General features: G+C 40.1%; 1 long non-coding RNA gene across 1 annotated transcript; it reads left to right on the forward strand.

Moving 5' to 3' along the window:
• The first annotated feature begins 14486 nt into the window (after nucleotides 1-14486).
• LOC132050123 (uncharacterized) lies at nucleotides 14487-15974 on the forward strand. The gene is made up of 2 exons (XR_009413267.1): nucleotides 14487-14665; nucleotides 14771-15974. It is a non-coding gene; the product is annotated as an uncharacterized LOC132050123 (long non-coding RNA).
• The last annotated feature ends 515 nt before the right edge of the window (nucleotides 15975-16489 follow it).

A 16489-nucleotide genomic window follows, 5' to 3' on the forward strand; every position in this document is an offset into this window, starting at 1 on the left:
ACATTTGGACTCGACTCTTGTGAATTATATTGTTGACTTGTGCCTGTTAAACGAACCTAAAACTAGCATTGTATCATTTTACGCAAGGTTAGACATGAAGGTGTTGTAACAATGAGGTCGCTCCTAAAACACGGACAGTCGACCAGAGAATGGTAAAGATGTTGAGAATCTATATATGTGTTTGTCCAACTCATAATTTATGATAGATTAGTTATGACTTAAGTTAGGTTGAAGTTGTGATCTATTGTTTCGGGATATGTGACTTGATTTAGGGATTATTGTTACACCTCGAAAAATTTCCGTTTATGCACATCGAATAGACTAACGAAGAGCACAAAGTATATGGTATTTCAATAAGTAAGGAATGACATTTGATGACCCTAATTAAGATTTCAAAGACATTCGAGGTAAGAGGAGAAAGTTTGCCAAAAGAAGGCAAGGCATACGATATGTATCGGAAAGGATTTATGAGTAACAAGTTAATGATGATTTAATGATGCTTTGGAGAAGAGTTATAACTGCCCTTAGATTGCTAATGAGGTGATAAACAAGTGTCAAGAAGGTTCCATAAGGATTGGAGATCAAACGAGTCAACGAGAATGAGTTCGGAAGAACTGGGCATTATACGGCCTAACATACTGGCCATATAAATTATACTGGCCGTATGTTTGGCCGTATAATCAGCCCAGATGGCCAGCCTCATTGGACCAAATCTATGGCCAGACATACGGTCAGTATAAATTATATGGACCGTATGTTGGTTCGTAGATTTGGAGCGAGACAGATTTGAGTATTATTAATAAGGGGTCCAAGTTATTTCATTTCATTTCACCTTCACACCCCTTCTCTCTAGAACTCTCTAGAATACTTCTCCACACTTCTCCCACAAGAATTCAAGAGATATTAGTGATCAACTTCATCAAACCAAGTGAATCAAGTGTAAGAAACCCATTAAAGTTCATCCAAGACAAGGAATCCAAGTGAAGGTGAAACTAGGGTTTTGCTCAAGTGAAGTGTTTCCACCCAAGGGTCATTCCTACACCATCTACGGTAAGTTTTATGGTATTTCCATGTTGTTTAAGGTATTGAGAAGTTGAAACACTTGGATTGTAGAAGAATATAGAAAATGGGTCATGAATGTGGGAATAGTGTCATTTTGAGTAAAAGCTTGGATTGAGTCATGATTCTTGATATGTTGTGATTATGGTTATGTTATAAATGATGTTAAGAATATGGGATAGACATTGTATATGAATGAATGTAATCGTGTGCTATGACCATGGATATGGATGATTGGAAGTGAATTGAGAAGTAAGGATAATGTAGGTGAATAAAGACTATTGTTATGATGTTGTGAATGTTATTATTGATGTTTGGGAGTTGATTTATGATATGGAGGAAGTCGTATAAATAAAGGAGATGCTTGTCCAATTTTCTCTAGCTTTAGTCATGTATGCTAAGCTATCGATTTTCTAATGTTAGTATAACTCTAATGAAGGTAGAAACGTGAGCATTGAAGGAGAACGTTCAAGCGATAGAATAGTTGAACGAAAAGGTATGTAAGGCTAACCCTTTTTTCATAAGGCATGGTTCCTTGGCCAAACATCTAATCTTTATGAGCCTATGATGCCCTCCAAATGATGTTATCTTCAAAAGCTACTAAGCTCACGAATCTCGATACGTTACGATTGTACTAAATTTCTCCTATGATGAGAATCCTCTGGGATAGATGTAATGAACGACGATAGTAATGATGCTAAAGATGCTTATGAGCTTTTATGTATATATGCATCTATGTATAGCTATTATGAAACCCCGAGCTATATGCCGGGTAGAATATATATATATATATATATATATATATATATATATATATATATATATATATATATATATATATATATATATATATATGTATTGCGCATGCACCACCGCATTGAGTACGGATAACCCCGAGCCGTGGTAGGGCCGGTATGTATACTCACCGAGCCTTGCCATGGCCGGTATGTGAAACACCGAACCTTCATGGTCGGGCATGCTATGTACATGATATGGATATGTATACCATATGAATATGAATATAAATACGAATATGCTATGAATACAAAAATGGATATGAAATGTAAATGAGTACGGATATGGATACGGATACGGATATGGATGTATGTACACAATCACGCATTAGAAATGGAAAGTCCCTATAAAAAGCAAGTAAGTGTTTATGACGATGGTTTTACTACCTCCCATTTTATGCTATTTCTTATGTTGTCTATTATGCTTTCATAATGACGTTGATCATGCCTTACATACTCAGTACATTCTTCGTACTGACGTCCTTTTGTTTGTGGACGCTGCGTCATGCCCGCAGGTGGCCAGGGAGACAAGCTTGATCCATAGCTTTATTACTCAGGGACTACATAGTGGAGCTCCATTTAATTCGGAGCTACAGCTTTTGGCACTTATTCTTTTGTGTACATATTTATGGGCATGGCGGGGTCCTGTCCCGCCTATTTGATATGACATACTCTCCTTAGAGGCTCGTAGACATGTGTATATGGTTAGATGTATTTGGCCTTGTCGGCCTATATTTTGGATATCATTTTGTTAGCCTCGCCGGCTTATGTACATCCATATGGGCATTGTTATTAATGATGATATATATGTATTGTTGCCCAATGGAATTAGTATGAATAATGGACGGAAAGTATGACTTAACTATGTGGCTCACCTGGATGTAAGTGTGAAAGTATGATAAGAGGTGCCCGGGTGGGTTAGCACCGGTGCCGTCGTATCTCCCCGGTTGGGTCGTGATAAAAGTGATATCGTAGCAGCTTAAATGCCATCCTAGGTGTGTCTATGAGCCGTGTCCGAGATTTTTGGTTATGGGTGTGTTGCGCGCCACACTAATAAACAAGAGGTCACGCGGCATTTTAGGAATGAATGACCTTCTTTCTTCATAAGGTCGTGCGATAGAGTTATGATATAAGAACTTCCTTTTCCTTAATAGTGTATTATGTATTTCAGAGATGCCTGTAAAGAGAAAGGCTACGACAGCCCAAAAGGGCAAGACAAGTTAAGAAAAGTGCGCGCCGAAAGAGCACCGCCAACGGTTGTAGAGGAAAGTGAGTCCCAAAATGCGGCTCAATCTCAATCCTCTCATTCAGTACCTATTTCTGAGGAGCGTGAGGGAGCCTCAACCCTAGCTCCAGCACCTCTAGTTCTTCTACCAGATGCTTCAGGCCAAGATGTAAAGGAGGCCATTCATTTGCTTATTCAATTGGTTGCTGCCCAGACTCAGCGGCAAAGTACAGGGCAAGGTGATAGGGCGGTTAGTGCAAGGGCCCGTGATTTTATTAGCTTGAACCCTCCAGAATTCTTTGGATCAAAGCCGGATGAGGACCCTCAGAATTTTATTGATGGAATGTTGAGGACACTTCGGTTGATACATGCTTCGACACCGAATCGGTGAAGTTAGCATCCTATAGATTGAGGGATGTTGCGGTTCATTGGTACACCTGGTTTGGATGGCTTCACGAGGAGCCAATGCGCCTCCCCGGTATGGCAAGAATTTGTAAATGCCTTCCTCCGACATTATTTGCCTCCGCAGGTTCGGCGAGCTGTAGCCGATAAGTTCTTGAATTTGAGGCAAGGAAGCATGAGTGCTTTATAGTATAGTCTTCGCTTCAATTCTTTGGCTAGGTATGCTTCAGCCATGGTAGCGGATATGGGTGACCGAGTGCACCGGTTTGTGAAAGGCCTAGGGTCACATTTGATGGATAGGTGCTTGACTGCATCCCTTCAGGACAACATGGATATTTCACGCATTCAGGCTCATGCTCAGAATTTAGAAGAAAGCCTACAACAACAAAGAAGTGAGCTTGAGCATGATAGAGGGTATAACAAAAGGGCTAGATCCTCGGGCCCGATGAGTGAGTTTAGAGGCGGGCACAGACAGTAGTTTTCTAGGCATTCAGGCCATTCTGTGACTAGTGCGCCTCCACGGTTTTTAGGCCAGAGAATTGATAGATCTACTCATTCCGGGCCGAGTCAGAGTTTTTCGGGATCTCAGTTCAGGGGTGATTCGGGTCAGGCGAGACCACCCGTGCCATGATGTTCCCAGTGTGGGAAGTTACATTGGGGTCAGTGCCGATTGGGTTCAGAGGTTTGCTATTCATGTGGTCGACCAGGCCATATTATGCGTGATTGCCCCTCAGTTGGTGGTAGAGGTAGGACCCAGCCTTCAGGGTCGGTAGTCGGATCTTCGACATCTATACGCCCTATGAGGCCAGGTTCACATGCGCCAGTCGGCCATGGTAGAGCCAGAAGGAGAATCCCCAGTTCTAGCGGTCCTCAACACCATATTTATGCTTTGGCTGGACGCCAAGATCTTGAGTCTTTTCCTGATATTGTCACAGGTATATTATCGGTATTTTCTCATGATGTGTATGCTTTGATAGATCCGGGCTCCATATTATCATATGTTACTCCGTATATTGCGGGTCGTTTAGAGTCAAACCGGAGTCGATCAAACCTTTTGAGGTGTCTACACTCGTTGGTGAATCGGTAATAGCTAGCCGGGTATATAGAAGTTTTATAGTTGTGATTTGTGACCATCATACTATGGTTGACTTACATGAGTTAAAAATGGTGGATTTTGATGTTACTATGGGCATGGATTGGTTGGCTTCTTGCTATGCCAATGTTGATTGTAGAATGAAAATGGTTCGATTTCAATTTCCGGGAGAACTAGTTTTAGTATGGAAAGAAAATACTGTATCACCAAAAGGTAGACTTATTTCCTATCTTAAGGCAAGGAAAATGATCACAAAAGGTTGCATTTATTATCTTGTTCGGGTTCAAGATGTAGAAGCCGAACCGCCAACTCTTCAGTCAGTCCCCGTGGTGAATGAATTTTCGGATGTATTCCCGAAAGAGCTTCCAGGCCTCTCTCCCGAGCGGGAGATTAATTTTGCTATTGATGTGTTGTCAGACACTAAGCCTATATCTATTCCACCTTATAGAATGGCTCCCGCAGAATTGAAAGAGTTGAAGGAGCAACTGAAGAAAGGCTTTATTAGGCCTAGTTCATCCCCGTGGGGAGCACCCGTATTGTTTGTTCGAAAGAAAGATGGCTCCTTGCGAATATGCATTGACTATCGGCAACTGAATAAGGTGACGATTAAGAACAAATATCCTCTTCCGAGGATTGATGACTTATTTGATCAATTACAAGGTGCCAAATGGTTTTCAAAGATAGATTTGAGATCCGAGTATCATCAAGTGAGAGTTAGGGAGAAAGATATCCCTAAGACAGCCTTCAGAACAAGATATGGCCATTTTGAGTTTCGGGTAATGTCATTTGGGCTAACTAATGCACCGAAAAGTATTTATAGATTTGATGAACGATGTGTTCGTGCCCTTCCTAGATTTATTTGTGATTGTATTCATCGACGATATCTTGGTGTATTCGAGACAGAATATGCGGATCATTTGCGTACTGTCCTTAGAGTTCTTCAAACTCGAGAGTTGCTTGCAAAATTTTCTAAGTGTGAGTTTTGGTTAAGCTCAGTGACATTTTTGGGACACATTGTTTCAACCGAGGGTATTCGGGTAGATAGCCAAAAGATTGAGGCCGTGAAGACTTGGTTAAGGCCCACAACTCCTACGGAGGTTCGTAGCTTTAAAACTTAGCAGTTATTATAGGAGATTTGTTGAAGGTTTTCTTCTATTTCGCGCCACTCACAAAGTCGAAATCCGAACCGAAAATCAGCAAAGTTTCAATGGATAGATGCTTGTGAACGTAGTTTCCAAGAGCTAAAAGATAGATTAACTTCTGCCCCAGTCCTGACACTTCTAGAGGGATTGGAAGGTTATGTTGTTTATGGTGATGCTTCAGGAATTGGGCTAGGCTGTGTGCTGATGCAACATAGTAAGGTGATTGCGTATGCTTCAAGGCAATTACGAAAACATGAGAAAAATTATCCAACCCATAACCTTGAATTGGCTGCAGTGATTCATGCATTAAAGATGTGGAGACATTACTTGTATGGTGTTCATGTGGATATTTACATAGATCATAAGAGCCTTCAGTATATCTTCAAGCAAAAAGAGTTGAATTTGCGGCAACGACGATGGTTGGAATTGCTAAAAGATTATGATGTTGATATCCTACATCACCCCGAAAAGGCAAATGTTGTGGCTGACGCTCTTAGCCGTAGATCTATGGGAAGTTTGTGTGATGTACGAGCAGGGAAAAGAGAAATGGCTTGTGAGCTCCAGCAGTTAGCTAGCCTAGGAGTTCGAGTAGTGGACTCAGGTAGCAGGGGAACTATCATTTGGAGTTCAGCAGTCTCGTCGCTAGTAGTGGAAGTGAAAGAGCGACAATACGAAGATCCCATGCTAATGCATTACAGATATACACTCCCTCAGAAGGAGAAGTCATCATTTGAGATTACAGGAGACGGAGTTCTTCGATGCCGAGGCAGATTATGTGTTCCTGATGTGGCAGGGTTATGCCACCAGATATTGAGGGAAGCCCATTGTTCCCACTATTCTGTCCACCCCGGAGGAACGAAAATATATCATAATCTTAAATCTATATATTGGTGGAATGGGATGAAGAAAGATATAGCGAAATTCGTAGCTCAATGTCCCAACTGTCAACAACTGAAAATCAAGCACCAAAAGCCGGGCGGATTGTTGTAAGCTATAGAAATTCCAACTTGGAAGTGAGAAGTAATTAACATGGACTTCACTACAGGCCTACCCCGTTCTTGACGTAAGTATGACTCTATATGGGTGATTGTGGATAGACTCACGAAGTCAGCTCATTTCTTACCAGTCAGAACTACATATGTGGCAGAAGATTATGCAAAGCTTTATGTTAAAGAGATAGTGTGACTCCATGGTGTTCCAGTATCTATTATCTCAGATAGAGGAACTCAGTTTACAGCTAATTTTTGAAAGTCCTTCCAAGAGGGTTTGGGAACTCATGTGAGCCTTAGCACGGTATTTCATCCGCAGACTGATGGACAAGCTGAATATACCATTCAGACCCTTGAGGATATGCTACGGGCATGTATGATGGATTTTGGAGGTAATTAGGATGATTGCTTACCACTTATTAAATTTTCTTATAACAATAGTTATCATTCTAGCATCCAAATGGCACCGTATGAGGCTTTATATGGGCGGAATTGTAGATCCCCAATTGGATGGTTTGAAGCTGTTACACCTCGAAAATTTCCCCTTAAGCGTACAGTGAATAGACTTATGAGGGGTACGACGTATACGAGGTTTGGACAAGTAAGAACTAGTATGTGATGATGCTAATTAAGAATTTCAAAGGCATTAGACTTGAGGAAAGAAAGTTGTTAAGAGAAGCGAGACTTAAGTTAGTGTATCGAACGAGAATTACGAGCGTTGAGTTAATGATGCCCTAATGACGTCCCAAGAAAGAGTTATAACGTCCCTTCGAATGATATTGAAGTGTTGAGCAAGTGTTAAGAAGGTTCTATAAGGATCGGAGATCAAACGAGTCGACGAAACAACTCTCGGAAAACTGGTAGACATACGGCCAGACATACTGGCCGTATAATATCTACGGACCGTATGTCCAGTAGTAGATCCGACCCGGCCAAGTCATGATTCACTGGACCGGATATACGGTCCAACATACGGTCGATAGATTTTATACGGACCGTATGTTGGTCCGTATAAGCTGTCGGGGGGGTCAAGTGTATTTTATATAAGGGGCCATTTTTCATTTCCATTTCATTTCATCTCATACCTCCACCATCCAAGAAAACCTCTAGAGAGTTCCAAATAATTCATCCATGATAAAACAATAGAAATCAAGGATCAACAACAAGAAATCAAGAGAATCAAGTGAAGGAAACCCATTAAAAGTCATCCAAGTTAAGAAATCCCAAGAGAGATAAAGTAGGGTTTTGGTGCTAAGGGTGAATCACCATTCCAAGCTTATTCCTCCATCATCTAAGGTAAGTCTCATGGTGTTTACATGTTGTTTGAAGTATTTATAAGTAGAAACACATGGATTGTAGAAGTGTATAGCAAATGGGTCATCAAATGTGTGAATAGTATTGCTAGTATGTGATAGTTGAATTGAATCATGGAAATTGAGATGTTGGTGTTATAAATGTGTTATAAGTGACCTATAGAGCATAAAATAAGTATTGGATACGAAAGAATACGACGATGGACTTTAGTCATGAATATGGAGGATTGAAGTAGAAATGTGAAATACGAATCATACGAATGAATGACGATTCTTGTTAAGGATATTGTGATTGTCATTATGTATGTTGGGAGTTGATATGGAATATGGCGGAAAGTAGTATAAACAAAGGAAATGCTGCCCAAATTTCTATAGCTTTAGTAAATATGCTTTCACGACGATATAGCTAACGTCGATACGAATTCTCTTGAAGGTATAAACAAGTGCATTAAAGGAGAACGAGCAAGCGATAGAATAGCTAAACGACAAAGGTATGTAAGGCCCACAACCTTTATTTCTAAGGCATGACTCTATGGTATGAATCCTCCTATCTTTCTATGGTCTCTCTACATAGGAATGTATCGGAATGACGAGTCTACATTATAAAGAGCTCTCGTGAGGTAAAGTTAAAAAGGTATCTTGTGAATACGATGATGAGCCCAAGTCTAGAGATCCCGAGACTTATGGCACAAGATTCCTACGAGTTAATGACCTTCATACGATCCTTTGCTATTACTTATTGTTCTTTGGACCTAGTTTATGATGTTCGTTTCTTTCCTTTCAAGGCATGATTTTTCCTCCTTCTCTACGAATCTCTTCAACTCCGAGGAACTAAGGGCCTATGCTATAAATAGCCACACGAGAGAAAAAGACGAGAGATATACATTATGAGCCTATGACTATAGGGAGCTATACATGTATAAGATCAAGAAAAGGGATAAGGCACTAGTATGATAAATGACGATGATAAGTAAGGTCTAAAGAGTCCTAGAATGAAAAACGACAACCACAAAGTCAAGCCCTAAGTATGGTTCCATTAGTGTTCCTTCTTATATACGCTCGCCTTAGAATAGTAATCCCTTCAAGACGAGGCATGATGATTCTATTACTCCATAACATCATCGGGGTTCCACGACCTTACGTCACCCCGACATGACTATAGACGCTTATGAATGCCAGGATACGATGTGATGATATATGCATTTATGTGTATGTAATGATACTAAATTATGATAGAGCCATGATATGTTATAAGACAGTTAATAATCATAAGTCGATAAAATGTATGATGAGTATATGATGACATGATTCCACCGCGCCTAATTGGCCGGACACGACCAACACTAGTGGGCTGCGTGCGACTACACCGCGCCTAGAAGGCCGGACATGACCACCACTAGTGGGCTGCACATGAGGGTTGTTGCTATGATTCCACCGTACCTAGAAAAGGGCGGACATGACCACCACCAGTGGGCTGCGTGCGACTACACCGTACCAAGGAAAGGGCGGACATGATCACCACTGGTGGGTTGCATACGATGGGTACCCGGACGTGAACTAACGATGACAATGTATGTATGATATGACGATGCTTATACGATATGACGATGTATGTATAATGTGATAACGTATGTACAATATGACGAGGTATGTATGACAAATTGAGGCATACGCTGTAGTAGCTTGCATGATATGTATGTGTAGTATATGCGTAAAATGTATCCAGTCGAAGTTTATGTCCTCGTCCTGTGCCTTTATGATTTCCCTATTATATTTATTTCATTCATGCCTTACATACTCAGTACAATATTCGTACTGACGCCCTTTTTTGGACGCGTGTTCATGCCCACGGGTAGGCGGGAGAGACGGCACGGATCCGCAGGAGGTGGCGCAGAAGTTGCGGAGCCCTCCTTATTCGGGAGGTGCTACTTTTGAGATGTTATTTTGTATATATATATATATTTTGGGCATGACGGGGTCTGTCCCGTCTGTGTGTCTAGTACTCCAGTAGAGGCTCGTAGATGCGTATGTGTGGGTAGTATGGTCCCATAGTATTCATGTATATGCAAGTCTATGTATATTATTAGTTTGATAGCCCAAAGGGCCTATGTTTATATAAGTAACTATATTTTAAATGAAAGCCATTTTCTATGACTATAAATGATAAGGAATATGAATGAAGACAGGATAAGCAATAGAATGGGTGGTGCTCGGTGGTCAGCCTCGGGTACCAGTCGCGGCCCGTACTTCGGGTCGTGACATAAGTGGTATTAGAGCAGTTCAGTCCTAGGAAGTGTCTACGAGCCGTGTCTAGTAGAGTCTTGTTTATGGTGTGTTGCACGATCTAATAATGAGAAGAATAATCATTTTCCTAAATGCCCCGCAGCTTCTTGTTTATAAGTATAGCGCGCTTCACACCCATAAACGAAACTCTGCTGGACACGGCTCGTGGACACACCCTAGGACGGAACTGCTCTGATACCACTTTTATCACGATCCGACTAGGGGGCCATGACGGGTACCCTGAGCTGACTACCGAGCACCTCTCATTAAGCTAATCATCATACTCAACCGGGACATATATGGTCTCCAAAGTATTACATGTCTATATACATAAGCCCTCACAGCTACAAAAATGATTTACAAAAGTATAATATAGTCATCATGGGACATCTACTACCCACACATACACATCTACGAGCCTCTACTAAAGTACTAGACATAAGGACGGGGTAGGACCCCGTCGTACCCAAATATGTACACAAAATAATATCTCAAAATGGCACCTCCGGAATAATAGAGTGCTCCTGTAAATCTGTTGATAGCCCCTACCAATCTGCACCGTCTCCCTGTCTACCTGTGGGCATGAATACAGCGTCCAAAAAGAAAGGTCGTCAGTACGAATATTGTACTGAGTATGCAAGGAATGAATAATACTGGCATAAAAAGAAATCATAAAGCATAAGATGAAGATGAAGATATAACCTGATTAACCTTTAAAAGTAAGCAGGTGCTATACATCTCACATATATTTAACATGTCACATGTACCATCGTCAATAACCCCCGTCCGGGTAACCATCGTACGCCGCCCACTAGTGGTGTCATGTCCGGCCTTCTAGGCACGGTGGAATCGTAAGCAGCTCGCATTAGCGGTGACATGTCCGGCCATCTAGGCACGGTGAAATCATAAGCAACGCAGACACAGGTGACATGTCCGGCCATCTAGGCACGGTGAAATCATAAGCAGCCCGCATTAGCAGTGACATGTCCGGCCATCTAGGCACGGTGGAATCATAAACAGCCCGCATTAGCGGTGACATGTCCGGCCATCTAGGCACGGTGGAATCGTATCATCACATACCTCTCATAGGCTTGTCATAACTTTATCATAAACTTATCGTGAAGCATGCATTAAAATTCAAAGATAATCTATAACTATACCGGGGTGACGTAAGGTCAAGAACCCCCAATTCCATTATGGAGTAATCATAATCATCATACCTCACCTTGAAGGAACTAACATTATAAGGTGGGTCTAGCAATAATCAATAGCATCAAAGAGTCGTATAAGGGTCATTAACTTCGTAACAACATCATATCATGAACTTTAGAATCTTTAGATTTAGGCTCATCATAATCGCATTCATAACATATCTCTTAGTCTTTTATCTCATAAGAAGCTCTTCATCAACATTGACTTATAGTTTCCGGAATGTAAGAAAGTCATAGTGAGATAGGGAAAATCAGGTCATAAGAATCATGCCTTAGAAAAGAAGGGACTCGTAACACGAGGTGAGACTAACAATAAGGAGCAACATCAATGAAGTCCTAAAGATAAGAACATCGAGCTCATCGTAGCATCATTACCATCATTGTTATCATGGAACATATCTCATCTCTATCTCATAGGAAGCCCTTAAGAACCTTTAATCTTCCTCTTTTAGAATGTAAGAAGATCATAGGAATATAGGAAAGAAGCCACAAAACAAGAGTCATGCCTTTGAAAGAAGGGGACTAACCTTACATAACTTTTCGTTTAGCTACCTTATCACTTGAACGTTCCCCTCCAACATTCACGTTTCTACCTTCAAGAGGGTTCGTACTAACATTAGATAATTGATAACATAAGCATGCTTAAACTAAAACTAAAGAAAATTGGGCAGCACTTCCTTTGTTTATACAACTTTCTCCATATCATATATTAACTCCCAAACGTCAATAATAACATTCATAATATCATAAGCAATAATCTTCATTCACCTTACATTATCCAAGTCTCCCAATTTCACTTCAAATCATCCATAACCATGGTCATAGTACAATATTACATTCATTCTTATATAATGTTTATCCCATGTTCTTAATGTCATTTATAACATAATTATCATCACAACATAGCTTATATAATGTTTATCCCATGTTCTTACTGTCATTTATAACATAATTATCATCTCAACATATCAATAATCATGACTCATTCCAAACTACTACTCAAAAATGCCACTATTCTCATATTTATGACCCATCTTCGACCACCTTCCATAATCCAAGTCTTTCAACCCCTCAATACCCTAAACAACATGAAATGATCATAAAACTTACCTTTGATAGTGTAGGAGCAATTTTGGATGAAAATACTTTACTTGGATATAAACCCTAGCTTCAATCCAAGGAGTTTTTCTTGACTCCAAGCGACCCTAGAGAGCTTCTTGCACTTGATTCTCTTGGTTTGATAAAGTTGATCCTTAATTTCTATTAAATTCTTGTAAAGGAAATGTAGAGAGTGTTCTAGAGAGTTCTTGAGAGAAGGGAGGAGAAAATGAAATGAAATTAAATGAACTTGGGTCCCTTATATCAACTTAAAATCTGTCCCGACACGACATACGGACACACATACGGTCCGTACAATTTATACGATCCGTAAGTGGAACCATACAAGGGTTCCAGTGAAGGCTCCAGTTCTGGGCAGTTTATACGGTCCAACATACGGCCAGTATCTTTTATACGGTCCGTATAGTGGACCGTACAATCCACAATTTTTCGAGACTTGTTCTCGTCGACTCGTTTGATCTCCAATCCTCACGAAACCTTCTTAACACTTGTTTAACACTTTATTAACAATCTAAAGGACATTATAACTCTTCTCTAAGGCATCATTAAGCCATCATTAACTTGGTGCTTTACAAAACTCTTTCGAAACACAAAGTATACTTCGCCTTCCTCAATGAACTTCTTCTCTTGCATCAAACGTCTTAGAAATCTTAATTAGGACCATTAAATACTACTTCTTACCTGTAGGAACATGTATACTTCTTACCCTGAGTTAGTCTAGCTATCATACGACGACATGAAATTTTCTGAGGTGTAACATATACACACTACCACTGTGATGATTATATTAATTATGGCCGCAGAGGGGCCGATATGATATGATGAGATGCCATAGAGGCTTTACAGGCATTATATACGCACATACATCAGGCATTATATACGCACATATATCAGGCGTTATATACGCACACATATATAGATGCACAACCACCATTGATAGGTTTGAGCATGCATAATATGTGCCCGCGAGGGCATTACCGAATATACGATTTATGCAGATTTAGGCAGATACTAGTTCATACAAGTACATGCAATCAGTCATTTCAGTTTATGAGTTCAGATCTTATCCATGATTCTTATGCATATATGTTATTCTTATGCCTTACATACTCGGTATATTATCCGTACTAACTCCCCGTGCTCGTGGGCCCGCGTTCGTACGTACGCAGTACGGGAGACAGACAGGTGGTCCGGCTCGCAGACCTCTAGATCTAGTGCCGGTCGCATGCTCCATTTGATCCGGGAGCTACGCGCCGCTTTTGGTATGCCCCTTTGAGACGTGTATACATATGGGTATGACGGGGCCCCGTCCCGTCCTTTCTACCTTTTATTCCGGTAGCGGTCGTAGAGACAAGCAGTATGTAGTAGTCGACGATGTAGCCTTGTCGGCTTCTATTCTTTTGTGTACGTATATGTAGCAGCCCTAGGCCGGCTTGCCTTTGTTCTTCCGCATGTTGTGTATATATATGCGCATTGTACGGATTTACGATGGTTCCTCTTACGAGAGATCGCCTTTATGCCATTTATGGGCCTTTGATGTTCAGTATGTTTCAGATACGTGTTTAGGGGTGTTTGGTCGCTAGAGGCCAGACACTTGTCACGATTCATCGGTTTGGGTCGTGACAGAACCTTTTCCAAATTCCCAAAGAATCAAGGTGTTATGGTTGCTCGAAGTAGGCCCCTCAGCCACTTTCGCAAAACGTTCAAACCTTCAAATTTCCTCTGAAACTCTAACGATACGAGTCTAACTTTTATTCTAATATATGGGATGTTACACATAGTCTCGCCTACATGGCGCCCTCACAATGCGGGATTTATATTTATCTTTTATCTCAAATTTTTGCAATTTTCCTCTTCTTTCTACCAAATAAAATCGCCAGGGAAAAAATATTTATTGTTTCAATGCTTTACTGTGCACTCCAAGAGTCGCTTCTTAAATTCCCCCAATAACTGTCAGCATAGACGATTCACATAACGTGTCTTCCTCAACGGGCTTGCTCTTTCAATTCTCATGCCATACAAACAATACCAGCCGGTAGTTCTTTCTCTCCATCTCCTTTTACTATCCCCTACTCTGTTTTAGAGTTAAAGTCTTCTCTGGTCCCACTGTCCCGCTTATGTTTGCATGTATGATTCGTAGGATTTTGCGTATAACATGGGCTTGCTCTGTGAAGCTTTGCAATTCACTATTTTGCTGGTGGTAGTTGTTGTGGGTAATTTTATTGTTTCTATTTTACCTTTCTGATTGCAACTTCATTGTTCAAATTCGTCTAATTGAGTCCTTTAGTCAAATCAATTATTGGCTAATTCTCGTGTTTAATTACTCTTTCCAGACTTTAGCAATTCACTTATTGGCTAATTCTCACATTGAATTCCTCTTCTAGGTTCTAACAATCGCTCTCTACGATCAACTATTGTTTCTCCCCTTCAACAATTTGTGCTTTCTGCTTCAACTGCTTTTTCTAAATTTGTTTAGTTGTTTTTGGTGAAACACTTTACTTATCATTATTATCACATCCAATAATTCGTTATTCCCTCTTGTGTTCTGATTATTTATATCTCAAATAGGATTCATGTTTTCTTTTTCTGTCGACACATGATATACATGGTTAATTATTAATTTTTGACTCAATTGATTGAAACTCCTGATTTTCAGGTTGTTAATGACTTCTTCTATGGTGGAAAATCTGTTTTTAATTAGGAAAAAATGAAAGCTGAACTTTTAGAGTAGATGTATCATCAGAATGCACCAACAACTTCCCCTAAATTCATAGAGCTTGCTTCGATAGGGATTATGATAGCGTCAAAATCCACATAGTCATCAATGTTTCTTTTGCTTATCTTTTTTTGTTGTTAATTTTAGACGACTGTTGGTTCAGATCTTATTGTATACCATTCTTTTTTTGTTTATTTGATTTGGATGTAGGATATTAATGTACGTATTTTTTTGGACGCAAGAAGAGTATGTCTAAGGTATGGAGAAACTCTTGCAAGTTTCTGTTACTTCAGTATGAATGTTGGATGATTTAAAGGTGGTCCTGACATTTCTTTTTTGTTCCTTGTGTCTCTGGAGTTCTCCCAGAACTTCTCCTCCTTACTTTCTTGTCCTGGTGCTATAAGTAATCCTGCAATTTAATAGTCTGTATTGTATGCATTTTTAGGGACTAAGAAAGTTTTAAAGTTGTTGTAATTAACTCTGAGTTGTATGCTTCAGTGGAACTGTTTCAAACTCATGTCTATCCAGTGAGTCTGCACCAGAGAAGAAAAGTGAGGCCATTATATTTTCCAACGTTAATGAAATTGTCTTGGAATAATGATGTTAATTTCAAGATCCGCGGGTTAAACATTCTTACCTTCAGATACTATGTTTGTTGTAGTTCTTGTGTTTCTTCACCCGCATGAGAGTAAACTCTGTTTCTGGTCGTATTCATTGGGAGCATAATATTTATCTCTATGTATGGTAAATTTTTTATGTCCTTAAATACTTATTTCGATATCAGTGTCGGATCCAGTGCTCTGTTCCTGATAGTAGCAGTACGACCACAATGGTATAACCCTTTAAGTTTTTGTTCTTCAATTTGTTGTGGCTACCATTGTTGTTGTATCACGAGCATTGGAACTGTCTATCGTTTTCCTGTTGTTTCATATTTAGCGAACAGATTCTCCTTCTTCTGTTTTGCTGCAATAATGGAAGATTAATATTGCAGAATGGTGAGCTTTTGACCTCAAATACGTAACTTGTGCATCTAAATTTTGTTATTTCTACTCTTGTGGCTTAATTTTACTCTTTTTTCCTTTCACTGAAATGCTTGAACACTTACAAAAAATGGAAATGATTCATCTATTACCACAGATTTGT

This window comes from Lycium ferocissimum, chromosome 3 (assembly GCF_029784015.1).
Source record: "Lycium ferocissimum isolate CSIRO_LF1 chromosome 3, AGI_CSIRO_Lferr_CH_V1, whole genome shotgun sequence".
NCBI lineage: Eukaryota > Viridiplantae > Streptophyta > Magnoliopsida > Solanales > Solanaceae > Lycium > Lycium ferocissimum.